This window comes from Bos indicus, chromosome 10 (assembly GCF_029378745.1).
Source record: "Bos indicus isolate NIAB-ARS_2022 breed Sahiwal x Tharparkar chromosome 10, NIAB-ARS_B.indTharparkar_mat_pri_1.0, whole genome shotgun sequence".
NCBI lineage: Eukaryota > Metazoa > Chordata > Mammalia > Artiodactyla > Bovidae > Bos > Bos indicus.
Window position 1 is genome coordinate 101,160,750 of NC_091769.1, and position 27,340 is coordinate 101,188,089.

At 46.4% G+C, this 27,340-nt stretch overlaps 1 long non-coding RNA gene across 1 annotated transcript in view; it reads right to left on the minus strand.

Annotated features, from left to right (window-relative positions):
- LOC139185424 (uncharacterized) overlaps window positions 1-26,652 on the minus strand; it is a 72,187-nt gene extending 45,535 nt beyond the window's left edge. Inside the window, exons 1-2 of the long non-coding RNA XR_011569053.1 lie at window positions 26,329-26,652; window positions 18,456-18,680 (exon numbers count right to left, since the gene is read on the minus strand). This is a non-coding gene — a long non-coding RNA (uncharacterized lncRNA). The remainder of the gene's footprint in view (window positions 1-18,455; window positions 18,681-26,328) is intronic.
- Window positions 26,653-27,340: the final 688 nt, after the last annotated feature.

A 27,340-nucleotide genomic window follows, 5' to 3' on the forward strand; every position in this document is an offset into this window, starting at 1 on the left:
ACTGTGCCGAGACTCACTATCCCATCCTCACGACAGCACTGTGTGAGGAAGCTGAGGGCCAGAAAGGTTCATGCCGAGCGAACCAGATTCTACACCACTCTACTCGCCGCCAGGCTCTTGATATATGCTGATATTGTATTCCTGAGAGGTGACAGTTAATTCAGAAACATGCAGAGCAAAACTGAATTTTCTCACCAAGAATGAAGAGAAAGAAATGCAAGAGAATGCTCTGGTAGATTGCAAAAGACTCTGGTCATGTAAATGTTTTTTTGCTATATTGCATTAATATGAACAGTAAATAAGCAGTTTATGGGGAAAATTGAATATATTAAAATTTATTCATGGAATAACAAGAAAAAAATAGCCACTGATTAATGGAGCACTGGCCAATACAGCCTGTAAATTGTGACTCTGCAAGGCTCCATTTTCTACATTATGAGAATTCTAATGTGTGAAGTCGCTCATCACATTAGTGGTGTTCCCAACCAAATGCTCCTGTACTCTTGGTGGTTCTGCTTATAATTTTTCTTAGCACTTTCATCAGAGAGCAGCAGCATACAACTAAAGCCTCTGACAATAGTAATTAATAATAAAAATAGTCAAGAGCAAACTCTCACCAAGCACTGTGCAGACACTGTTCTAAACACATGCATTGATTCATTTATCCTTTATGTTCACCCAATATGACAGGCTCTTCTGTTATCTCCATTTTATAGATGAGAGCACCAAGGCCCTGGGAGATTAACTTCCTTACGATGGTTGCTTTTGCGTGTCAACTTGGCTGGGCCATAGTGCCCAGATATTTGGCAAACATTATTCTGGATGTTTCTATGAGGGTGTTTTTGGATGAGATTTACATTTAGATCAGTGGACTTTGAGCAAAGCAGATTGCCCTCCATCGTGCTGGGGGATCCTCACCCAATCAGTTGAAGGCCTGAAAAGACCAGAATGCTGGCCTCTCCCTGAGCAAGAAGAGGGTCTGCCAGCAGAGTGCCTGTGGCCTCCTCTGCGGACCAGCTCTTCCCAGCTCCCTAACAGGCTGCCTTTGCACTTGACATGCAGCTCTTCCCTTTGTCTCCAGCCCGTTGGCCTTCCCCATCAGATTTAGGACTTGCCAACCCTCCACATAAACACAAGTTGATCACTTGGAATAAATCTCTTCCTGTCGGTTCACATCCGGTTGTTTCTGTCTCTCTGGAGAACCCCAGCTAACACACCTGCCTAAAGTTATATTCCCAGTAAATGGTAGACCTGGCTTTCAACCCTACAGTCTGGTACTGGGATCCATACTCTCTTTTTGGCTACATCAGGTCTTGATTGCAGCTCACGAGCTTCTCTCTAGTCGTGGCCTGGGGGCTCAGAGTATGTGGACTCAGCTGTCCCACAGCATGGGGAATCTTAGTTCCCTGATCAGGGATTAAACCAATGTCCCCTGCATTGGAAGGCAGATTCTTAACCTGGACAACCAGGAAAGTCGCCTGGAATCCATGCTCTTGGTGGGAGCTGTCCTGTTAGCCCTTATCAGTGCAGTTGGTAACCTCCTTTTTTAGGCTAATAGTGATAGCTTTCCCTCTCTTCTTCCTATTAACTGATCGTATCTGTTAAGATAATGCAAATTGCCTAAGAAGCTAGTTGCCATAATAAACAAACCGCACATTTCAGAGGCCAACCACAATAGACCCTTATTTCTTGCATCTGCAGTAGCTTGACAGGAATCATCCTGGTTGCTAGGTGACCTTCCTTCATGCACTCGTTTGGGGACCCAGCTGCTAGAGGCTCTGTCATCTTCAACACTGCAGCTTCCAAGGTCACCCTGGGGCTTGACTCCATTCCAGCTAGCCAGAAAGGGAAAGGAGCATGATAGATCATGCATGAGAATTTTTATAATCACTGTTGCTAAGGAATTTTTTGTTAAAATAATTAGGCAAGCAGTTTAAATTCTGTTATCCCAAAATTATTTTATGTGCCTGTGTTGCTCATTTATTGTTCATTTTAAAGAATGTAATTCTTTTAAAGTAACATTTAAAAGCACATTTTAAAGTCACTTGTTTATTTCATTTTATTTCACACTCAAATTAACAGGCTGTAAATTGAGGGGCAGGTGTATTTCTTAATGAATCCAGCAAATTGAAGAGAAGGGCTGCCTTTCATAGAGGATGGAAAGAAGCCTGGAGATGAAGCTGGGACAAGACTACATGGGGACTAAGCGCCCGGCCGAGGGGCTTGGGCTCTGCCTTTGTCGTTGCTAAGTTGTGTCCCACTCTTTTCGACTCCATGGATGGCAGCGTGCAGGCTCCTCTGTCCTCCACGATCTCCTGGATTGTGCTGAAATTCATGTTCATTGAGTCCACTGAGTCAGTGATGCTATCTAACCATCCTTTCCTCTGCCCCCTTCTTCTCCTTTTGCCTTCAATCTTTCCCAGCATCAGAGTCTTTCCCAGTGAGTCGGCTCTTCACATCAGGTGGCCAAAGTACTGGAGTTTCAGCGTCAGTCCTTCCAATGAATATTCAGGACTGATTTTCTTGAGATTGACGCATGTGACCTCCTTGCAGTCCAAGGGATTCTCAAGAGTCTTCTCCAGCACCACAATTTGAAAGCATCAGTTCTTCAGTGCTCAGTCTTCTTTAAGGTCCAACTCTCACATCTGTACATGACTCTTGGAAAAAAGATATCTTTGACTAGACACATCTTTGTCAGCAAAGTGATGTCTCTGCTTTTCAATACACTGACTAGGTTTGCCATAGCTTTCCTTCCAAGGAGCGTGCATCTTTTTCCTTTGGGAGATCTCAAATTCTTACTCTTTCTCCTCTGAACTGATGGTCCTTATTCTCTATACCAACTAATCATAGGTGATGTTCACCACCATATATGAGTATTAAATACTTAACATAAGTATTAAACATTTGTATTAAATCCTATTTGCTTTTCATTTCCTCTTCTCCCTCCACACCCATCACCTGGATAAACTGTATGGATCTCAAGGGCAGGATCATGACTAACACTATCTCTTAACACTGCACAAGCCCAGCAGAACATCTCATAGGTGATGTTAAGGACTACATCCTTTTGAAATTCAAGAGATGTCCCTACATGTTCAGATATAGCACAAATTGGTGAATATAACTATGGATATTATTTCCTCCTAAAATGTAATATATTTTAAGTTAAAAATATGAATGATGTCTTAAGACTTCTAATGACTTTATAAACTACCATATTCTGGCGTTTTCACCAAAATGACCTACCCAATTATGCTTTCTGGTTTGGGGATTGCATCCTTTAACTCTTTTCACATCATGAAACCCAGCTGTCATCACATTTGACATCCCATTCTTTGAAATGTCTGTTATTAGATGGGGAATCTCTTTTTATCAGCCTATTTATATTTTCCCTTCACTTCCATCACTAAGATTAGCTGTCAGCTGATACTTTTTCACACTTTTGGACGGGGGAAGCAAAGCATCAAAAAAATGCATCAAAAATTTAATGCATAAGGAATTACTGTGAAAGTCGCTCAGTCATGTCCGACTCTTTGCGAACTCATGGACTATACAGTCCAGGGAATTCTCCAGGCCAGAATACTGGAGTGGGTAGCCTTTCCCTTCTCCAGGGGATCTTCCCAACCCAGGGATCAAACCCAGGTCTTGCGCATTGCAGGCGGATTCTTTACAAGGTGAGCCACAGAGGAAGTCCAGGGAATGACTAGTAGAGACCAAAGTCCTGTCTGTGCTGGCGGTCAGTGAGGGTCCCTCACTGACAGACTGAGAAACTAGCTCCCACCCACGAGCCTGGGACTCAAATTCATGACTCGGCAAAATCACAAATGACCTTGTATCACGGATCTGGGATTTGCAAATAATTGAAATAGCGCATGCTGACCCTGGAGGCACTAAGTGTCTCGGATTCAACAGAAATGTGACGGTAGTGCTGCTACCAAGTTACTAAGCTGTGCGGCTTTGTGTGTGTCAGATGGGACCTATGTCTGTCTGAATGGATTTTCACACAAATGTGAGTGTGGGCACATGTGCATTTTCAAGTTTTCCACTGCTGCATGACAAGCCACCTCAAACAACGGGCCAACAATAACCATCATTTCCTCTCTCACTCAGTTCTGGGACTGACTGAACTTAGCTGGGTGGTTCTCACTGGGGACCCACTCCTGGCAGCAGTCAGCTTGTGAGTGGAGCCGGAATCATCTCAAAGACCTGTTCATACACACGTCCAGGCCTTGTACTGGGAAGACCCACAAGAGCTGGGAGCTAGGGCTGGAAGACAGGCAGCCTCTTGAGCATTTAGACCCCTATTTGATTTCTCCACGTAGTTGTTCTAGGACGGTGGCTTCAGTGTAGCTGGACTTTAACACGGTAGCTCAGCACTCCAAGGGCTTCCCTGGTGGCTCAGACATTAAAGAATCTGCCTGCAATGCAGGAGACCTGGGTTCAATCCCTAGGTGAGGGATTTGACCCCAAGTGACTCTAGAGTCCCCATTCTCAGTTATCATACTAGACGGACACTTGCTGTGAGTGAATTTTTAAAAATATTTTTGGGGGCTGCACCATATAGAATGCAGTATCTTAGCTCCCGACCAGGGGCTGAACCTGCACTTCCTGCATTGGAAGCACAGCATCTTTACCGCCAGGGAAATTCCAAGAGAGAATATTTTTAATTGTTAAAACCCTCTTTTAAAATGAATACACCCTTCTGCACATCCTCGGTTAGTAAGAAACCAAGCTGACGGAATCATGCTTCTGAGTCTGCAAAGCTGAAGACCAGCCCCCAAGATCCGGTGACTTCAGGCAGATAATGCCACACCCCTCAAGACGGCTTCCTTGGTGGCACCTGCTCCATCCCGACACCTTCAGGTTGCAAAGTAAAATACCTAACGTATTTGTATAAGGAGAGAACAAGAGCTTGTCAGAAGACCGCGCATTTCCTTGGAGCATCTTCAGGCCAGATGGCACATGGGCAGGAACAAATGGGTCATGTTGTGATGGAAGCAACTGGGGGAGGCCCTGGAGGTGTCGGACCTCAGCCTTGGGAAGAACTCCAGCAGCAGCTGATCCTCTACTGCACACCAGGCTGAGAGAAACACATCTCTGGCAAAAGAAAGAAAAGCCTACCCGAGTGCAGCTGCCAGCCTCCCAATAATTAGATTTGGAGGATTATTGCTGAGATGAATGGAAGATATCATATGGTCACTGCTAGAAATATTTGCGTCTTTGTCTAACTGCACCACCAGACACTGGAGTTCTTAGGACCCACATATGCTTGTTTTTAATTAAAATGTGCTGACTGAACTGTTCGCTACACTGAAATAATGAAGAAAAGCAACAAAGACACATCGGCTAATTGACAACTCCAAACATTCTATTTTATACCCTTCAGTTATGTTAATGGAGAGTTACAATATGTTCGAGTTGAAATAATAATTACACAGCGCAGTTACATAATAACCTAAGAGGTAGATAAAAATGTTACAAATAACTACAGCAGCAAGACTCACAAATGGGTCAAAGGATTACAAATTCATTTACTCAGTCTCTATTCCAACAAGTACATGTTGAGTGAGTATTGCTCATCATGTGTCAGGCTCTCCCAGGCTAATGCTTATGATGAAACAGTCCTAATGTTTCCAAGCGCACATTTGTGTTTCAGATGGCACCCTCTGTGAGTATCAAGGTGCTGTGCAGGCTATCTCTCCAACCACCTGATACAACCAGATAGCAAGCAACTTTTGGAAAGGGGAGATGATAATTTTAAATAATTTCAAAAGCCAGTTTATGTGAAGGCAGAGACTCTGGACAGGATCCTGACAAATTACGTTTTATTCAGTGCACAAGACACTTCCATGGCTGCCTGGAGGGAAACTTGTCCTGGGACGGCGCACAGACCGAGGGAAAACAAGCAGAGCCAACAGAGCGCGCAGACCGAGGCCAAGGGGGCCACGCTCCACGCAGACCCAAAACGGGGTTGGCCAGAAGCCTTTCCAAAGACTGCAGCAGAATTTCAACTGTGTGATAACCAGAATTCTGGCCAAAAGGAGGAGGGATGGAAACTGTCACCTATCTTTGGGTATTTTGTGGAGATTAATCCCCTGCCTGCATCGTCTCTGATGAATGAAGGAAGATAATTCAGAGTCAGTCACAGCACACTCTTGCTCTTAACTGGAGGGGCAGGATATCGATGAGGTAAATTAACTCCAGTGCATTTAGAGTTTATTTACAACTAAACCGCAAAGCCTCCATCTCATCCATATTCAATCAGACAAAATTGTGGCTCATCCAAGACAAGACATGAGCCAAATTTGGGGCGAGGCGAAGGGTGACGACATCTGAAAGGGCTGGAAATGAAGTGCAGATTTGAATATCATCTGCATATAAGTGATAATTAAAGCTGTGAGACTCAGTGTGCGCCAAGAGAGAAAGTCAATAAAAATGAGGAAAACAGAGTCCCAAGCTACGTGGTGCTTCTGAAATGGAGGTTTTACAAAATAAGCTGGTAGGGGCAAGATTGTCTTTCCTCTTGAATGATCTGAAGACAAATACAGGTCACTTGTGAGGAAGACTCCTTTTCTTGCAGAGAGTCACTGAATCACTTGATTGTTAAAGCAGAGGAGCTTTCTTGTAAGACTTAACATTTCAAGGAAATGTTACTTCATTTAGTTTAACGTAAACCATTCTTTCTCCCCAGAGAGATCATTTTGGTAAGTAATAACAAAGAGAATGACCCATTCGAGCTCACATATGCTTGTCCTTTTCAAGATTGGCATTACATTTGGGCTGGGAACATGTTGCTTTATCTGGTTTTTCAGTGATTTCATTCATGCAGTGAAGAAATAGCTTCTCTTTTCCTAACTGGGTCTGATCATTATAACAGCAGCATAACTAAAGTAAATGTTAACAGGAATAAGTCCGTAAGAGGACTAGCTCAGAAAGAATTATTCATGATGAAGAGGGCAGCTTTTGCCCTAATCATCCCTCTAAAGATCTATGACTTAGGGCTCTCTTCTCTCTCTTTTTAACTTTTTTTTTTTTTAGACCACCAGCTCTCCAGACCATAGACACTTCCAAACCACTTGTTCCTCAGTAGCATGGGCACGGAGGGACCCTCACCCTGAGCCACAGGCGTTACGGGTTGAATAGTGTGTGTGTTAGTCACTCAGTCATGCCTGACTCTCTGTGACCCCGTGGACTGTAGCCCACCAGGCTCCTCTGCCCATGGAACTTTCCAGGAAATACTGGAGTGGATAGCCATTCCTTCTCCAGGGGAATCTTCCTGACCCAGGGATTGAACATGGGTCTCCTGAATTGCAGGCAGATTCTTTTCCATATGAGGTACCAGGTAAGGCTAAATAAGGTCTCCTTAAATTCCTATGTGGAAGTTCTAACCCCTAGGTCAGGAAGCAACAGTTAGAACTGGACATGGAACAACAGACTGGTTCCAAACAGGAAAAGCAGTACGTCAAGGCTGTATATTGCCTCCCTGCTTATTTAACTTATATGCAGAGTACATCATGAGAAACGCTGGGCTGGAGGAAGCACAAGCTGAAATCAAGATTGCCGGGAGAAATATCAATAACCTCAGATACGCAGATGACACCACCCTTATGGCAGAAAGTGAAGAAGAACTAAAGAGCCTCTTGATGAAAGTGAAATAGGAGAGTAAGAAAGTTGGCTTAAAGCTCAACATTCAGAAAACTAAGATCATGGCATCCGGTCCCATCACTTCATGGCAAATAGATGGGGAAACAGTGGAAACAGTGGCTGACTTTATTTTTCTGGGCTCCAAAATCACTGCAGATTGTGACTGCAGCTATGAAATTAAAAGACACTTACTCCTTGGAAGGAAAGTAATGACCAACCTAAACAGCATATTAAAAAGCAGAGACATTGCTTTGCCAACAACGGTCTGTCTGGTTAAGGCTATGGTTTTTCCAGTAGTCATGTGTCGATGTTAGAGTTGGACTATAAAGAAAGCTGAGTGCCGAAGAATTGATGCTTTTGAACTGTGGTGTTGGAGAAGACTCTTGAGAGTCCCTTGGACTGCAAGGAGATCCAATCAGTCCATCTTAAAGGAAATCAGTCCTGGGTGTTCATTGGAAGGACTGATGCTAAAGCTGAAACTCAAATACTTTGGCCACCTGATGTGAAGAGCTGACTCATTGGAAAAGACCCTGATGCTGGGAAAGACTGAAGGAAGGAGGAGAAGGGGACGACAGAGGATGAGATGGTTGGATGGCATCACCGACTCAATGGACATGAGTTTGAGCAAACTCCGGGAGTTGGTGATGGACAGGGAGGCCTAGTGTGCTGCAGTCTGTGGGGTTGCAAAGAGTCGGACCCGACTGAGCAACTGAACTGAGCTGAACTAACTGAACCTTAGAACATTGCTGCATCTGACAACAGGGTCTTTAAAGAGGTAACTAAACTAACAGGAGGTCATTAGGGTGGGATGTAATCCAGTATATGACTGGAATCCTTGTAAGAAGAGAAAATGTGGACACAGCACGCACAGCGGGGTGATCATGTGAAGACTCGGGGAGAAGGGGGCCGTCTGCAAGGCGAGGGGAGAGGCCTCAGAGGAAACCAGACCTGCCGACACCTGACTTCAGACCTCTCTCCTCCAGAATTGTGAGAAGATACACGTCTGTAAAATGCACTTCTGACATCTATGTCCCTGCAGATTCTGGTACTTTGGTAAGGCAGTCTGAGCTGACTAGTACAACGGGTTGAGGACTTGCCTGGTGGTCCAGTGGCTAAGACTCTGCACTCCCAATGCAGGGGGTCTGGGTTCAATCCCTGGTCAGGGAACAAGAGCCCACATGCCTCAGCTAAGTGTTCCCATACGCCAGCTAAAGGTCCTGCCTGCCTCAATCGGGACCCAACTCGGCCAGATAAACATTTAAAAAAATACAAGGGGACAACAGAATACAATTTATACAAGCACACAATGTATTTTCCATGGAGGAGCCTTACCTTGAAACTCTTCTCTCATTCTAACAATAGACCTACCACATACAGTGTTTTTTTCTGTCATCTTGAACAAGAGCAAACTTATTTTATTTCTGAGTTTTAGGCTCCTCATTTCGAAACTGGAATGAAAAATCTAAAACTGTTGCTCTGGAAGTAGATTTTCAACAAATTCACACAAACGTGTCTCTTTTCCCTCTTCCGTTCCCTGTACAGTCATAAAACACTCTGGCTTCCCAAATATTTTCATCAAAATATTGTATTACGGTTGAAGTTAGTCTGGCTCGGTCACTCACTCCGTGACTTCGGACAAGTCACTGAAACTCGTTGTTGTCATTGTTCAGTCATTAACTTGTGTCCGACTCTTTGCAACCACGGACTGCAGCTCACCAGGCCTCCCGTCCTTCACTTTCTGCTGGAGTTTGCTCATGCTCATGTCCATTGAGTCCACTAAGTCGGTGGTGGACCATCCAACCATCTCAGCCTCTGTCGTCCCCTTCTCCTCCAGCCTTCAATCTTTCCCAGCATCAGGGTCTTTTCCAATGAGTCAGTTCTTCACATCAGCTGGCCAAAGCATTGGAGTTTCATCTTCAGCATCAGTCCTTCCAATGAATATTCAGGACTGATTTCCTTTAGGATGGACTGGTTGGATCTCCTTGCAATTCAAGAGGCTTTTTCAACACCGCAGTTCAAACTTACTATTCCTTATAACCTGCTCCACAAGGTTATGAAAATCAAAATTCAAGTGACAATTATTTCAGGCTTCTAGCAGAGTGCCTGGGCCAGGGTAGGAATTCTGTGAAGGTTGCTTTCATCCTTCTAAAGGCATGAGTCTGTTATCTCCCAGGTGGAGAAAAGTTTATTGCATTTGATATTATACTCATCTTACTTATTTATGCCCCTCTTCATTCTAAAAGGAATTGATCACTTCAGGAAAATATCTCCAAAATGAATTAGTTTTCATAAGCTGACGGTGGCTCAGATCATGAACTGCTTATTGCCAAATTCAGACTTAAATTGAAGAAAGTAGGTATGACCTAAATCAAATCCCTTATGATTATACAGTGGAAGTGAGAAATAGATTTAAGGGACTAGATCTGATACAGTGCCTGATGAACTATGGAATGAGGTTCATGATATTGTACAGGAGACAGGGATCAAGACCATCCCCATGGGAAAGAAATCCAAAAAAGCAAAATGGCTGTCTGAAGAGGCCTTACAAATAGCTGTGAAAAGAAGAGAAGTGAAAAGCAAAGGAGAAAAGGAAAGATAGAAGCATCTGAATGCAGAGTTCTGGTGGGGTCCAGCCCTGGCTGATCCAGGGTATTCGAAGCGGGGACAGCATCGGCGAGGATCAGGATACAATAGCTTAAATTAGATATTAATTAGAGATGTAAAGAGTAATAGAATGAGGATAGCTCAGTAGGAAAATTCAGTGGAGAAAAGAGGCTGAGTAGCTTGGTTTACGCGGGAGACCAATAAAACTTCAAAAGAAGTTTGCACCACTTACGTAGGCCTCAGGCGTCCTTCCGTTCTCCCAAAGGAGAGGAGACACTGAGGCCTCCCCGGTCAGATCTTAGAAGTCCAGGCATAATTAGTAAGCATGGCAGTTCCGCGCTCCAGATGGAGACTCAGCCAGAGTGAGAGAGAGAGCGACATGGGGAGACCAGTATTTCGAGAAACTGATCCCAATTCTTTATTTTCCATGGTCTACTTTTATACACTGAGATGTTATGCAAAAGTCACGAGGGGTCAGCAGTCCTGACTTTTATCAAAGTTAGGTGCTTCATACAAATGTATACAGAGGTCGTAGGTGTGTTACATCATCTTCTGGCCAGGGGGCCTGCTGACAATTTATGACCCTCTCCTCGTGACAGCGGTCAGTCAACCAGGACACTTATTTCTCCAGGGGTGATTATTCTTAAAACAGACGCCACCCAAATAAAGTTACATTCCTATAGGCTGAGGGTGTAGTGGGTTTTAGTTAAGGAAAGAATTTACTTAGCCTAAGGTCTAACGTGATTAATATCAAAGGTTAATACTTATTTCTTCTATATATTCATTAATGTGTGTAAGGGCAGGGGATATGGAGACTTAGCAACAAACATTGGCTCAACAAATGAAAAACTCTTCACCAATACAATTTCTAATCAGCCCATAATACTTATACTAATAGTTTTCTAACTTTTCTAAGGAACCTGTTTTTAGAAGATTTAAAGCATCTCATGCCTCTCATGGTTGGGAGGCTATGAGCAATTACATGTGGCCGGACAAGCCTGTCAGGCAGGCTAGAGAACCTTCAGAGGAGTTTGTAGGTTAAAACACTCTTGTCACGCCCAGGAGTTTTTATTAACTGGAGCTCTAGGTTAACTCCTTCTCTGAAAGAGGTGGTGGGGGACAGCCCCCCGTAAAGTCAGAGGTGTAGGTGGGAGCACAAAGTAGTAAAGCAGGCAGGCTCTGGTTATGGGGGTAGATGCTCGAGGATTTCCAGGGGGACTCCTGAGGCTCGATCCCGCCTTTGCGCATGTCAAGCCTCCTTCCTCATGACCTTTGCCACGGGCAGAGTGCCTCACTCTGGCCCCCAACAGAGTTCCAAAGAATAGCAAGGAGAGATAAGAAAGCCTTCCTCAGTGATCAATGCAAGAAATAGAGGGAAAAAATAGAATGGGAAAGACTAGAGATCTCTTCAAGAAAATTAGAGATACCAAGGGAACATTTCATGCAAAGATGGGCTCGATAAAGGACAGAAATGGTATGGACCTAACAGAAGCAGAAGATATTAAGAAGAGATGGCAAGAATACACAGAAGAACTGTACAAAAAAGAGCTTCATGACCCAGATAATCACGATGGTGTGATCACTCATCTAGAGCCAGACATCCTGGAATGTGAAGTCAAGTGGGCCTTAGAAAAAGCATCACTACAAACAAAGCTAGTGGAGGTGATGGAATTCCAGTTGAGCTATTTCAAATCCTGAAAGATGATGCTGTGAAAGTGCTGCACTCAATTTGCCAGCAAATTTGGAAAACTCAGCAGTGGCCACAGGACTGGAAAAGGTCAGTTTTCATTCCAATCCCAAAGAAAGGCAATGCCAAAGAATGCTCAAACTACCACACAATTGCACTCATCTCACATGCTAGTAAAGTAATGCTCAAAATTCTCTAAGCCAGGATTCAGCAATATGTGAACCGTGAACTTCCTGATGTTCAAGCTGGTTTTAGAAAAGGCAGAGAAACCAGAGATCAAATTGCCAACATCCACTGGATCATAGAAAAAGCAAAAGAGTTCCAGAAAAACATCTATTTCTGCTTTATTGACTATGCCAAAGCCTTTGACTGTGTGGATCACAATAAACTGTGGACAATTCTGAACGAGATGGGAATACCAGACCACCTGACCTGCCTCCTGAGAAACCTGTATGCAGGTCAGGAAGCAACAGTTAGAACTGGACATGGAACAACAGACTGGTTCCAAATAGGAAAAGGAGTACATCAAGGCTGTATATTGTCACCCTGCTTATTTAACTTTTATGCAGAGTACATCATGAGAAACACTGGGCTGGAGGAAGCACAAGCTGGAATCAAGATTGTCGGGAGAAATATCAATAACCTCAGATATGCAGATGACACTACCCTTATGGCAGAAAGTGAAAAAGAACTAAAGAGCCTCCTAATGAAAGTGAAAGGGGAGAGTGAAAAAGCTGGCTTAAAGCTCAACATTCAGAAAATGAAGATCATGGCATCTGGTCCCATCACTTCATGGCAAATAGATGGGGAAACAGTTGAAACAGTGTCAGACTTTATTTTTTTGGGCTCCAAAATGACTGCAGATGGTGATTGCAGCCATGAAATTAAAAGACACTTACTCCTTGGAAGGAAAGTTATGACCAAGCTAGATAGCGTACTAAAAAGCAAAGACATTACTTTACCAACAAAGGTCCGTCTAGTCACGGCTATGGTTTTTCTAGTAGTCATGTATGGATGTGAGAGTTGGACTGTGAAGAAAGCTGAGTGCCAAAGAATTGATGCTTTTGAACTGTGGTGTTGGAGAAGACTCTTGAGAGTCCCTTGGACTGCAAGGAGATCCAACCAGTCCATTCTAAAGGAGATGAGCCCTGGGTGTTCATTGGAAGGACTGATGCTAAAGCTGAAGAGTTGACTCATTGGAAAAGACTCTGATGCTGGGAGGGATTGGGGGCAGAAGGAGAAGGGGACAACAGAGGATGAGATGGCTGAATGGCATCACCTACTCGATGGACACGAGTTTGAGTAAACTCTGGGAGTTGGTGATGGATAGGGAGGCCTGGCGTGCTGCGATTCATGGGGTCACAAAGAGTCAGACACGACTGAGTGAACTGAACTGAACTGAAGGGAGAAATAGCATGAGGTGGTAGGTCACAGACCACCTTCTTAGAAAGAACTCAAAAGGAAGTTCGGAGGGCTGAGGCCTAAAGCATCCTGTAGTTTCATGATGTCAAAATGCAGTGGGAGGAGTAATGCTCTTTGAGGGAGGCAGAAGGGAGGTGCAGCCTATTCTGCAGCTCCTTTGTGGTGGTGGTGGTGGTTGTTCAGACCGCTCAGTTGTGTCCCACTCTCTGTGACCTGGTGGACTGTAGCCCGCCAGGCTCCTCTATCCATGGGATTTCCCAGGCAAGAATACTGGAGTGGGTTGCCATGCCCTCCTCCAGGGGATCTTCCCGACCCAGGGATGGAACCCACGTCTCCTGCAAATCTCCTGCACTGCAGGCGGGTTCTTGACTACTGTGCCACCAGGGAAGCCCTTATGGTTGGACTTCACCTCAAAATAAATGTAAAGTCCCTTTAGGAATGGATGAGTTGGTCTTCCTTTTTGCTTTTTTTAACTTCTTGAATAATTGAAATGTGTGAATACTAGGAAGACTGTAAGAACCAAACTCCCGTATTATACTACTTAGAATTAAAAACCACTCATTCTCACCATATTTGCTTCCAGCGTTTTTACAGAAATAAAGCACTACAGCTCAAGTCACATTTAACCAGCTGACACAGAGGCCACGTCCAGTGCATTTTAATCGATCCTTCCGGAACACTGACACGCTTACACAAAAGGTTCCTGTGTAGGTGAGCGCGTGTGTCTCACGCCCGTAGTGGCAAGTGGTAGTACATGGAACGTGCATGCTTTGCACTGTGTGTGCTCTCTCTTTTGGCCCCTTTCAACTCAGTGTTGTTTTCTGAGTTGACGCTGCACTGTTGGAGGTGTATCTGACCCATTCCTTGTGGAGGCCATTTCATGGGATGGATCGTGTGCCCCCAAATTCCTGTGTTCAAGTCCTAATCCTCAGTGCCTCAGAATGTGACTATTTGGATGAAGGGTCTTTAAAGAGATAATTAGGTTAAAGTGGGGCCATTAGGGTAAAGCCTGATCTGATATGACTGGCATCCTCATGGAAGAGGAGATTAGGACAGAGACGCAGAGAGGGAACACAGCCGCCCACGAGCCAAGGAGAGAGGCCTCAGAGAAACCGACCCTGCTGACACCTGGGCTCCAGAACTGTGAGGGCAGACTTCTGTCGTCTAAGCCGCCTGATCTGCTGTGCTTTTCCATGGCAGCCCAACTAGACCAATATCGGCAGCAAGTATTCCACAGAACGTGCAGGCTGCAGCGTGCTTCCCTCACGGCTCAGCCGGCGAAGAGTCCGCCTGCAGTGCGGGAGACCTGGGTTCGATCCCTGGGTCGGGAAGATCCCCTGGAGGAGGGAAAGGCTACCCACTCCAGTATTCTCGCCTGGAGAATCCCATGGACAGAAGAGCCTGGCGGGCTACAGTCCACGGGGTCGCAAAGGAGTTGGACACAACTTAGCAACTAAACAACAAGAACCATTACATATGAAGTCGACTGTCTTTTCATACACTGCCCTTTCCTATTTCTTCCATAAATTCTCAGTGCGTATCCTTTGTCTGCCTTTACTTTAGATTGTATGTCTTCTTCTACCTGACTTGTGGGAATTACGCACATCTCAGGTAACAATCCTCTGTCTGCTAGCTCTTTTGTAAATCCTTCTCCCAGGCTACCATTTGTCTTTTAATCTTGCTCATGGTGTTATTTTGACAAAAGTTTTCTAATTAGGTGTAATCAGATGTATCTCTATTTATGTCTTTCTTGGTGTCACCTTAAAAAAAAAAAAAAAAAACACCTTTCCTCTCCCCAATTCATAATTTACTTTCTCACAATTCTGGCATTTTCTTACATTTTTTCCCTAATAGTTCTAGAACATTTTCGCCATGTTTAGATCTTCAGTACATCTTTAATTTATTTCTGTGATGGGGATAGGTAGGACTTTCTAATTATTTCCTCTGTGAGAGTCAACTGTCTCAACACCATCTATTGAAATAGCAAATACTTACTCTAAAAAAAAGCCTCAGTAAAGCACCCACAGACTATCTCATTTTAAATAGTGTAATTTCCTGTGAACTCCCCCAAAATGTATTAGGAGGAAAATGTACCCTGAAGTAAGTAAATAAGTTGACCTAAATGGGTATTTGGATACGAGCCAAGCAAATGCTAGACGCTGTCTGCCAAAAAAAAGGGTTTTGATGTTGGAAGGGGTGATGTCAAGCCCGTCTTCCTGACGGTCACTGGAGAGCGGGGCCAGGTGTCTCTCCAGGGCCGTTCTGAGTGTGTAACGATTCAACCATCAGCCGCGTTTGGAAGGCTTGTCTTTCCACTGTCCCCGGCCAGTGGATGTGACTCCTGCCCCCCAGAGCACTGACCCCTTCCTGTGGAAGGACACGCTGAAGCCAGCTACAGGATCGTCTCTGGAGATGGGAGAATGTGTGCTTGTGCAGAGGCTGATTTTTTGACTGAATTCCCCCCTTTTTTGACTAGCTGCATGTAGTAGCCACTCAAGATAATAATTTCTTTTTAAAGCCCCAAAGGGAAAAAAGACACTATGTCATTAAGACACTAAACCAGGAGGAAACACGCCTATTCTGCTTAAGAAAAGAAACGCTGATGAGAACTTTTGTGGGGAGTAATTTGAATAGAAATTTATCTTTTACCTTAATTATCTGAATAATTGACACCAGCGGTTTTCAGACATTTCTTAGATACTAAAAACTTTGTTCAAACTAGACCTTTCTCAGAAGACCAACATGTAGAATCGATGAAAATAAAGCAAGCTTGTTTAAAATGGGAATCCCCACTGAGGGTCTTGGCAGGGGAGCTTAGTGGGACCCTCGGGGCTCTTTAGAGTACACTGAAAATCCTCCTTTAAAGTCAAGGTATTGGAGACTTAGAGATCAGTTATAATTCTCTTTCTCACTTGCATCACGTAGTAATTCTCCTTCCTGAGATTCACAGCGCTGTGCGTCTGCTCATTCTGTAAACACTTCTTGACACACCTGCTGTTTTCCAGGCCCTAGGATAGGCAGCCAAGAAGAAGAGGTGACGGGGAGGTGGTGCGGTCTGAGCCTGATCGCAAAGCGTGAGGAGGGGACTGCTGGAGGTCGGGGAGGGCGTCCCAGCCTCCGGACACCACAGGGGGAAGCTGGGGGGAAGCAGGCTGGGGATCAGAGGGGTGGGGCGGGCACACGGCATCTGTGGGCAGCAGCAGGTGGTGAAACTGGAGAGGAAGGGAGGAATGAGCTGCTGCGTGCCTGGGGGACCGTTCTAAGTTTGGACTTGGAAAGCCACGAGGAAGAGATTGAAGGGTCTTAAGCAGGAGATTGACACAGTCATGTTTGTGCTTTGGAAGGATCCCTCTGGCCCAAGCGAGCATTGAAAGGGGATGTGATTAAGGCAGCAAGGCTGGCTAGGAGATCGTCGCAGACATCCAGGGAATGATGGGCTGACCTGAAATCAAGCCGCAGAGATGAAGCTGGAGAGGGACAGAACGCACGGGATGGTGTTCAGAGGAGGAAGACAGAGGCGTCTGGAGGATCCTGGGAGTCTGGGTTTGTGTAACCAAATAGGGGTGGGTAATCAGTGCCATTTAACATGGCAAAGAAAGATGGGAAAAAGGGTTGGAGGTAATAAGTGATGAGTTTCAACGGGGGCAGGTTTTTGTCTGAAGTACCTGTGAGGCGTCAAACTGGAGAGGCCCAGTAGGCAGTCGGATATCCTGCCTACTGGGATAGGCATCTGGATCTTGGGGGAGAGATCTTGGATGGAGGGGATGATTTGGGAGCCAGCCTAAGTGTGATGATAATGGTGGGTCAAAAGGTAGCTAAAATTCTTGCAGACTGGAAACAATACAGAGAAGAGTCCCGAGAAGGCAGGGCAAGTGGACCCCGGGAAGCAGACTGAGCTGGTGCAGCAGAGAGGAAGAGGCAGGGAGGGTGGGGAATCAAGGAAATAAGGGGGAGAGTCCTGGGGGGAAGGGGGTCATGGCAGGTTCAGATGCTGGCTGGGAAGAAGAAAGGGCAGGACTGTGATGATGAAGGAAGTACGAGCTAATCCGGGTTGACAATTATCTAACTGCACTATATAAACACCTGGGGAATCTTTCTCAAATAATAAATCCTGGGTTATAGACTTCATTGGTCTAATGTGGAGCCTGGGCCAGAATATATCTTTAAATCTCCCCAAGAGAGCCTAGTGTGTGGCCACAGCTGGGGACCCCATTCCAGTTATACCCTGTTTGAGCCCCAGAGGACTGAAGCAGGCTCTCCTGGGAGAGGTCAGACGGCTTTCACATTGACCCACTTTGCTGGGTCACGCTGGAGTGGTGAGCAGGAGAAACAGAGTCTGGCCAATTAAAATGCATCTACATGGACCTGCGTCTTTTTGGTAGAGACAGGTCCTGAAACTGGGGGAACACCAAACATGGGTCCTCACTGCTGGTGAAGGGAATTTCACTGGGCTTTCCCAGAATGTAAGAGCTCTGTCCCCCAGTTCAGGCCAAATTTATACCCACCAAATGTCTTTCTGGTGAATAATTAAGCTTTACTTGGCAATTTAAAAGTTTCACATAGTTTTCGAAATTTGAAAGGAGATAAAAAAATTCTACAGAAGGCACATTCTTCCTCCTCAAATCATCTCCACCCACAACCACACCCCAATGCCAGCCGCTGGGCCATTTCTGTTTGTGTGCCTTCCGGTGGTTATCCCATAACTGTAAGAAACATGCTTGCATCTGTCTTTCATAACTGACCCATACTGTATGTTACTTACCAGTAACTGAAGAGGAATATTTACTTATTCCGCTTTTACTTCTTTTCCCTGCCAAAGTTTGGTGCTCTCTGTATTATTTTTAATTCTTCTTTGGGTTCCTTTTATAAGAGTATACTTTAAATTCTATTTCTCGTTCCTCGGACTTGACACAAACTTTCCTACCCTCGCACGGTGTGAGATGAAGAGACCAGCTCCCTCTTCCCTCTTTCGTCTCTGTCAGTTTGATCTGTGTGTTTCCACTGTTCTGACAGCATCACACTCTGTTCTATAACCCTAAGTCCTCTCTTCTTGGTCTACAGGTTAATTCTGAGTTGAAAACCAAAAAACTGCACTTACATTATTTCAAGCAGGTAGATGTCATTCCCTGGAGCGCCGAGCACTGTGCCAGCACCACGTCGCTTTATTTGGGTCCAGCGTCACAGCTCTTGGGTGACTCAGGGAGTGTTCCCTGCAGCATGCTCTGATGCTCTTGTATTACAGTCCACCCACGACTCGGGTCATGGCTCACTTTAGTCTGCCTCCTCTGGGACCACGATTCTCTTGTGCCTTTTGGAGGTTTTCCTGAAAGTGAAAAAGTTGCTCAGTCATGTCCAACTCTGCAACCCCATGGACCATACATTCCATGGCATTCTCCAGGCCGGAATACTGGAGTGGGGAGTCTTTCCTTTCTCCAGGGGATCTTCCCGACCCAGGAATTGAAGCGGGGACTCCTGCATTGCAGGCGGATTCTTTACAACTGAGCTATCAGGGAAGGCCTAGACTTCTCTTTTTGCTTATTGAAAGAAGAAACATTCTGTCTTCACCACGTCACAAACATTTCTGTGTCCTACTCATCCCATCTCTGTAAGAAGACAAATTGAAGGCATTCAATTTGTCTATTTGTCTCTTTACAGAGATTTCTTGGAGTCCAGTTACTTCCTGCTTCAATTTAAACCTGGGAAAAGGGATGTTAGAGTTAAAGAATACAAACATTTTGATCACTCCAAAAGGCCAGCCTCGTTGTAAACAAATCAGTTTGCTGTGTATTCATTAGTATTGTCTGAATTTAGTTAGCATGACCTTGTCATTAGAGATGCTAATTATCTATGGACAGATAAAAAAAATTCAGGTTCTGAGCCTCAGAGATTAAGTATCAGACCCTGAAGGTGGTCACTCAGGCTCCCCACACTCTCCCCACAATCAGCCAAAGCCCTGTGGCACACTTGCAGCAGGTCCTGCGGTGTGTCGCCACGACACAGAAGGACTAAGGCGTTCCTCTCTCGCCTCGGTCCCAGACGTCTCTGAGCGGCATCCACCTCCAGAGCTCGCCTGGGCAGAGGCCTCTTCTGCAGCTGCCTTGAACTTCAGCTCCTTTTTCAGCCCAATCTTTCTTGCACTTTCTGACAGGTGCTATTCCCACAAGCATTTCCCAAGAAACGTTCTGTCCTGAGTCTGTTTTCTGAGGAACTGTATCTACAGTCCTACCTTTCTCTCATGCATAAACAAACAAGACAATATAAGCGAATAATAAGACAGAACTAAGCTTCCTCTTCCTTAGAGACAGGAAGTGGGGCCGGTGAGGTGAAGAGATGACTACAGGGCGGGGCGGAGGACGCGGGAACGGCGGCTGGGAATCTGGCTGAGGAGGAGAACGCTCTATTTCTAACCTCAGTTTGCCTATTATGTCTGTACCAGAGGCCATGAGAGGAGAGGGCTGGGCCGGGGAGACGGGGACGGGTGCGGCCCTGACCTCCTGCCCCACGAGGACGCCTGTCTCCACGCCGCCAGCGCCCTCGATCTAGAAGGCGGCCTCTCTCCCTTTGCCGGGCCCGCCACCTCCACGGACCCAGGCCAGGCCCTCTTCTGCTGACAGAGATCCCGACGGATCCCATCAGGGCCCTCCTTGCCCGGAAGAGACGCACGCGCAGCCTGGGGTGACTGACTTCCGGGACCGTAGCACTTCCCGCCTGGACCGACTGCCTCACCACCCCACCTCACACCCCACCGCCTGTGAAACTCTCAATGTGTACTTGAACTTGACATGCTCCTCAGCTTCCCACCAATGATGAGGGTGGGCAAAACCTTTTCCTCCTCACAAAGACAGATTTGCTAAAAACGAAATTCTCAGGGAACACATATATATTTTTTTCATTCAGAATGAGAACTTGAATCCCAAGGGGAAATGTGCAGCCATGTAGCTTAGATAACCAGCTTTGAGAAGGGGTGGGAGCTCTTGGCTCAGAGACCACACACCACAGTCTCTCTTCCCTGCTTTTGCCAGCTGGGTGACTTGGACCAGGGACTTACTAACTCTAACCCTCAGTCTCCACGTCTGTAAAACTGTCAAAAGAACAGCACCTACCGAGCAGAGCTTGGAAAACTTTTATGGAAAATTGAGGGAGACAACCATGAAGCCCCGCTGGCACCCTGGCCAGCATGTGGTGAGCACAGAGCAAATGTGACCTGTGATTATTGAACTTTATTTATTTCTAATATTTTCTTTTTTTGAATTTATTTTTTAATTGGAGGAAAATAGCTTTGCAATGCTGTGTTGGTCTCTGCCACGTCACAGCAGAAAGCAGCCGTAATCACACATGTATCACCTCCCTCTTGAGCCTTCCTCCCCTTCCCCACACCCCTGAGGCCATCACAGAGCACCATGCTAGGCTCCCTGGGGTCAGTGAACTGGCACTGTTTCGGTTGCTAAAATGCTGCTGCTCAGGCCTTTGTGAGCAGCAGCTGTATGGAGTCAGCTTTCTGTTTTATTCTCAAGTGATGTTCTACTTCCCCTTAAACTTTCCAGCTCTGGAGGTCCCCATAGGCCTTAAACCCGCGGAGGTGTCACGTGGGAATCAAAACCCAGTCTGTTTCTCTTTGGTGAATACTTACGCTGCCCCACGCAGATGCCTGCCTACTCCACGTGGCAGATTCGTCTTTCCGAATCGTCGACGCAGAGGCTGGCCTATCAGCTCCCCCACATCCCCGGCGTGATGTCCGTCTTGGCTGGAAGGCAAAGGCTGACGCGGAAGAACCTGTCCTCTGGGGACGAGGCTGCACTCCGCTCCTACCCGCCCTTTTTTCCTGCCCGTGGGTTTCTTTCTGCCATCTTATTTTCTCTTTGTCATTTTTGCTTTTTTCTTCTACACGATTGTGGGTTCTTTTTACATATGAAATAAATGACATACGACTAGTCTAGGAAACACAGGAACGCAAAGACGTGGGGAGCGTGACCCCACAGCCCTCGCGTGCGTTCCTCTAAAGCACCTAGACGTGCACACGGTTACCCCACAGCCCTCGCGTGCATTCCTCTAAAGCACCTAGACGTGCACACGGTTACCCCACAGCCCTCGCGTGCATTCCTCTAAAGCACCTAGATGTGCACACGGTTTTCATCTCCGTGAAGATAAAGTCATACAGGAGACACTGGTGGTTCTCCATCAGGGTGAGTTTTGCCCTCTTTCAGGGGACATTTGGCACCCTCTGGAGATATTTTGGGTTTCCTTGGTGGCTCTGTGGTAAAGAACCTGCCTGCCAATGCAAGACATGTGGGTTCAGTCTCTGGGTCAGGAAGATCCCCTGGAGAAGGAGGTGACCACGCACTCCAGCATTCATGGGCAGAGGAGACTGGCGGGCTACAGTCCGTGGGGTCACAAAAGAACTGGACACGACTTAGTGACTCAACAGTAAGAACACGGAGAGTCTAGTTGTCGGAACTGGAGCAGGTGGTGCTGCTGGCATCTCGAGACAGTGGCCAGGGATGCTGCTGGATCCCCCACAGCAGAGGACAGACCCACAACAGCCAACCGTCCAGCCTCAGCAAGCAAGAGGGCCGAGGTTAAGAAACTCTGGTCTGGACCAGGTTTAGCAGGTCACAGCCCCTGCTGAGCATCTGCCTGTTTTTGTGAATGAGCTTTTACGGGAACCCAGCGATGTCCGCCTATTGCATGTTGTCTCGGTCTGCTTTTGCCTCACCAGGGCAGCTGAGTTGTCACAGGGACTGTGTGGCCCGCAAAGCCTAAAATAGATGTGAACCACGCGTGAAAGTTTAAGTTTTTCTAGTATCCACAGTTTTTTTAAGTACCAAGACTACTCAATAGCAAAAGAAGCAACCCATCTAAAAAAATGGGCTAAGGATAGGAACAGACATTTTTCTAAAGACATGAAAACGGCCACCTGTTTTGTGAAAATATTCTCAACCCTAATCATCAGGGAAATGTAGACCAAAATCACGAGCTGTCGCCTCACAGCTGTTAGGAGAGCTGAGCGGAAAGAGAAAAGGTAAGTGGTCCTGATGTAGAGAAAAGGTGCCCTGCCCGGGTGCTGTCACCTCACAGCTGTTAGGAGAGCTGAGCGGAAAGAGAGAAGAGGTAAGTGGTCCTGATGTAGAGAAAACGTGCCCTGCCCGGGTGCTGTCACCTCACAGCTGTTAGGAGAGCTGAGCGGAAAGAGAGAAGAGGTAAGTGGTCCTGATGTAGAGAAAAGGTGCCCGGCCCGGGTGATGTCACCTCACAGCTGTTAGGAGAGCTGAGCGGAAAGAGAGAAGAGGTAAGTGGTCCTGATGTAGAGAAAAGGTGCCCTGCCCGGGTGCTGTCACCTCACAGCTGTTAGGAGAGCTGAGCGGAAAGAGAGAAGAGGTAAGTGGTCCTGATGTAGAGAAAAGGTGCCCGGCCCGGGTGATGTCACCTCACAGCTGTTAGGAGAGCTGAGCGGAAAGAGAGAAGAGGTAAGTGGTCCTGATGTAGAGAAAACGTGCCCTGCCCGGGTGCTGTCACCTCACAGCTGTTAGGAGAGCTGAGCGGAAAGAGAGAAGAGGTAAGTGGTCCTGATGTAGAGAAAAGGTGCCTGGCCCGGGTGATGTCACCTCACAGCTGTTAGGAGAGCTGAGCGGAAAGAGAGAAGAGGTAAGTGGTCCTGATGTAGAGAAAAGGAAACCCCTGCCCAGGTGATGGGCATGCACTTGGTGCAGTCACTAGGGAAAATGGAGAAGGAAATGGCAACCCACTTCCGTTTTCTTGCCTGGAGAATCCCACGGACCGAGGAGCCTGGCAGGCTACAGACCATGGAGTTGCAAAGAGTCGGACACGACTGAGCAACTAACACTTTCACTATGGAAAACAGCATGATGGTTCCTCAAAAGTTAAAAATAGAACTAGTGTGTGAGCAGCAAAGCCTCCTCTAGACAAACACAACCACCAGTATGTCATTCAACCTAGACCCTGAAGTCACTGTTACCTCAAGGAGAGGTCTGTGCTCTCGTGTTCATTGTAGCATTATTCACAAGGACCAAAATATGGGAGCAATCCAAATGTCCATCGACAGATGAATGAATATAGCAACGGTAGTATATAAAGTCAATGGAATATCACCCAGCCTGAAAAACATGAGAACTTGCCATTTGCAACAACGTGGATGTACCTGGAAGACATTTTGCTAAGTGAAATACTACAGATCTGAAAAGAAAATCACTGCACAACTTCATTTGTGTGTGGAATCTCAGAGAAGTCAGTACACAGAGACAGGGACTAGAACAGCTGCTACCAGGGTCGGGGAGGTGGCGGAAATCGGGAAACGTGGGTGAGACGGCACACAGTTGCATCGAAGAGCACACATAAATGTTTAAGCCTCTGAAAGACACTGTTTAATAAGAACGCCTGCCTTACCAGGTTGTCACGAGGATTAAGTGAGCTAGTACATGTAACCAGTTTTACTAATTCAAGTAAGGTTAATAAGACTTGCCTGGCATGTAAAGGCACTCCATGAACGTCATCTATTAGTACTAGTAGTATGACATCTGAGTCCACCTCCAGCACTGTTATATCAACTTAAACATACTGTTAAATGTCCGCAAATACTGGTGCATATGCAGAAGTGGCCTCCTGCCACTGCTGGTTTAGTCTGACTGTAATTCATTAGTCTTCTTAGACGCAGGATTAGTTTTCCTTGGTAAATTTGTCACAGCTTCAGTCTGTATACATATATATGTAATGTATGCTAAGTCACTTCGGTCATGTCTGACTCTGTGCAACTCTATGGACTGTAGCCCACCAGGCTTCTCTGTTCATGGGATTCTCCAGGCAAGAATACTGGAGTGGGTTGCCATGCCCTCCTCCAGGGGATCTTCCTAACCCAGGGATCGAACCTGTGTCTCTTATGTCTCCTGTATTGGCAGGCGGGTTCTTTACCACTAGCACCACCTGGGAAACCCAATCCATGTATATATATATGAAGTGAAGTCAAGTCAAGTCTCTCAGTCGTGTCTGACTCTGCAACCCCATGGACTGTAGCCTACCAGGCTCCTCTGTCCATGGGATTTTCCAGGCAAGAATACTGGAGTGGGGTGCCATTTCCTTCTCCAACACACATATATATATAGTTGATCTTATTTTTCACTGAAATGTTTAGAACAATAAATGATTGTTTGTATCAGTTAGCTTTCACTTGGTTGTTTCATTGTAACAAACAGCCGGATAGTCTCGGGGGCTTACAAATATATATTTCTCACTCTCATCCAACGTGAGAACCTGGGCTGCGGAGCAGCACATTTTGGGACCGTGGCTTCCTCAGGCAGACAGAAAGGGACAAGTGATCGAGAGGAAGGGTGAAGCCTCCCATAGCCTCTGCCCTAACCTGGCACCCAGTCTCTTCTGTCCACATGTCAGTTTGCTCAAATCATGGCACCAAACCTGGTATCAAGGGGTGGAGAAGCACGCTCCAAACACAAGAGACACAGCAAGCCACACACAGTGGGTGACGACAGAAAGGGGGAGCAAATGGCTGAGAACGATACTATAATCTACTGCATCAGTCAGATCAGTCCAGCCAAGTTAGACTAGTTACGTGCTTTCACCTACCTGAAATCAGGGATCCTTCTACAGGACTCACTGTAGAGCTTACGGGAGCATCACCGCTCGTGTCCCCTAAGAGGCCAGATGGCAGATGCTGAGCTGCTCTCAGGACGAGATGCTCTCAGGACAGACTGATCCAGAGAGACTGAGCTTAAGGCAAACATGGCCACACCCCCACTCCCTGCATGAAGGTAAAATCAATGAAAAAACTTTGCACCCAAAGAAATCATTTCATCATCAACCAGCTAGGAAGTGGTAAATCCCTGGATGCTCTTGCAGCCATCAAGGAGATGAAAGGGACCTCAGTTCTCTAGGCAAGATGGTATGACAGCCTCCTCAGAACAGGAGGAAGCAGGGTCCACATGCGAGCTGCATCCCCTGTGTGATCAGTGCTGTTGCTGTGCACTTGCTAAGTCAGGCCCAACTCCGTGGCCCCCTGGGCTGCAGCACACCAGGCTCCTCATCCTTCACTGCCTCCTGGAGTTTGCTCAAATTCATGTCCATCGGTGAGTTAGTGATGCCATCTGACCACCCCATCCTCTGCTGTCTCCTTCTTCTGTGTGATCGATACTTGCTATCACCATCATCTCTGCCAGCACCACCGCCTTTTAATGCCCAGCCAGCTGCCATGCTTCGGAACCAGCCAGTGGTGCCCTGGTTGCGCAAAGGGCTATCTCCATTGCAGAGAATGGACCCCTAACTGGAAGGAATGGGCCACTGGCTCTGGCTGCCTGATCAGCTGGAAAACCACTAAGCTACTTGCAACTGCATAAAAGTGTGTCTGTAAAATCCAACATGAGTTTTGGAATTAATAAACATGTAGTAAATTACAAGCCTATCCCACTCAAATGTAAAAGAAAGCATTGTAGGAACACGAAAATCAAAAAGGAGAAATGCCTATTTCCTGCAGTAAGTCACTTTAGGTTTGAATCACTTATTTATATAACAAGCCTTTCTGGACTGATTAAGGGAACTGCCAATTACACTCACCAACCTTTCTTCAGCTTGCAGAGAGGCACGTTCCTTCTTGTTTTACCTGGGAGTACCTGGCTGCAGACTCGTGTCCTGACCACCAGACTCTCCCCCTCGTTGTCAGCCTCTGGAAGGATCCAGGGCACAAAGGGGAACGCGCTCATCCCAAACCAACAGCAGAGGAAGAAAAGCAACGGATCCTTTCCATCCCACGGGGCCACCGAGCCTGCCTCAGGCTTTGAAAACAGTCAGGAATGAAAGTCCAGTATTCCATCCTTCATCCATTTTTAAAATCTCAATCTTTCAAGGCCCAGTTCAAACCCCACCTCTGCTGTGAAGCATTTCCGAACTACCCCCGTGAGCGTCCTTTTCCTTCCTCTGAGCCCCAGCTGCTATTTCCTGACTTTACCCACCTCTTGGACGCTGTCTCCACTCCTGCTCATGTTGGTTAATTTCCCGAGTAGACTGGAGCAGGTAGTGACTCTACAGATTCATTCCAGTCTCCTTCTAGGGTTCAGAGCAATGACTTCCGGGTGAGCCTGTGATCCCAGGAGAACCACTCAGCATCTGCTCTGCATAATTAAAAATGCATCTTGGAAGAGAGGAGCTCCTGTCTTCTCCTGGGTTGAGAGCTATAACGAGATCTTAAATCTGCAACTTTTGAGCCCCATCTTCTCCAGATTGCCTCAGAACGCCCAGACTGAGAAATGGAGAGCTCCAAGGATGTGGTGTGAACCACATGCAGAAGCAGCTATGCCTGAAATTCTTACCCCAGACTTTCCAATCACGTGAGCAAATAGATTCCTTTTTCTGCGTCAGTGAATCTGAGTTGGCTTTTATCCTCTACAACCTAAGGGACTAATGTAGTCACTCAGCCCTCCTGAAGAAAAAGGATGCTTAGGGACTTGCCTGGTGGTCCAGTGGTTAAGAACACACCTGTCAACGCAGGGGACACAGGTTCCGTCCCTGGTAAGGTTAGATTCATCGTTATTCATTATTATACTTCCTTTGATTAAAATCAGAGCTTTCGTGGGCTCCTGAGTGGCTCTGTTTGCTGGGGTCGACCTGGGCCTGCTTCTCCCCTGGACCCTGACTAAGGGTGCACCCGCCGCCCACAGTCATCTTCTTTGTAAGCAGAACAAAAACACAGGAAGCAGGGACTGGCTTCTTTCAAGACCCACCTGAGTTCAGGGGAGGAGCCCAAGCACTTGAGGCTGCCGCGGACAGGAGCAGAGTGAACCTGGGGCGCGGGGCGCGGGCAGCCTGCCTAGCCCACGACAGAAATGCCGGCCGCGATGCAGGGAATCTTCTGGGCAAAAGATGAGGGCGAAATAGAACTCCCTTTTAAAACACATCAAAGAAAACAAGTGTGTCTCAAGGTGAAATTGTAGACTGTGTTTCCTATGTATTTTCCATTAGACGGTG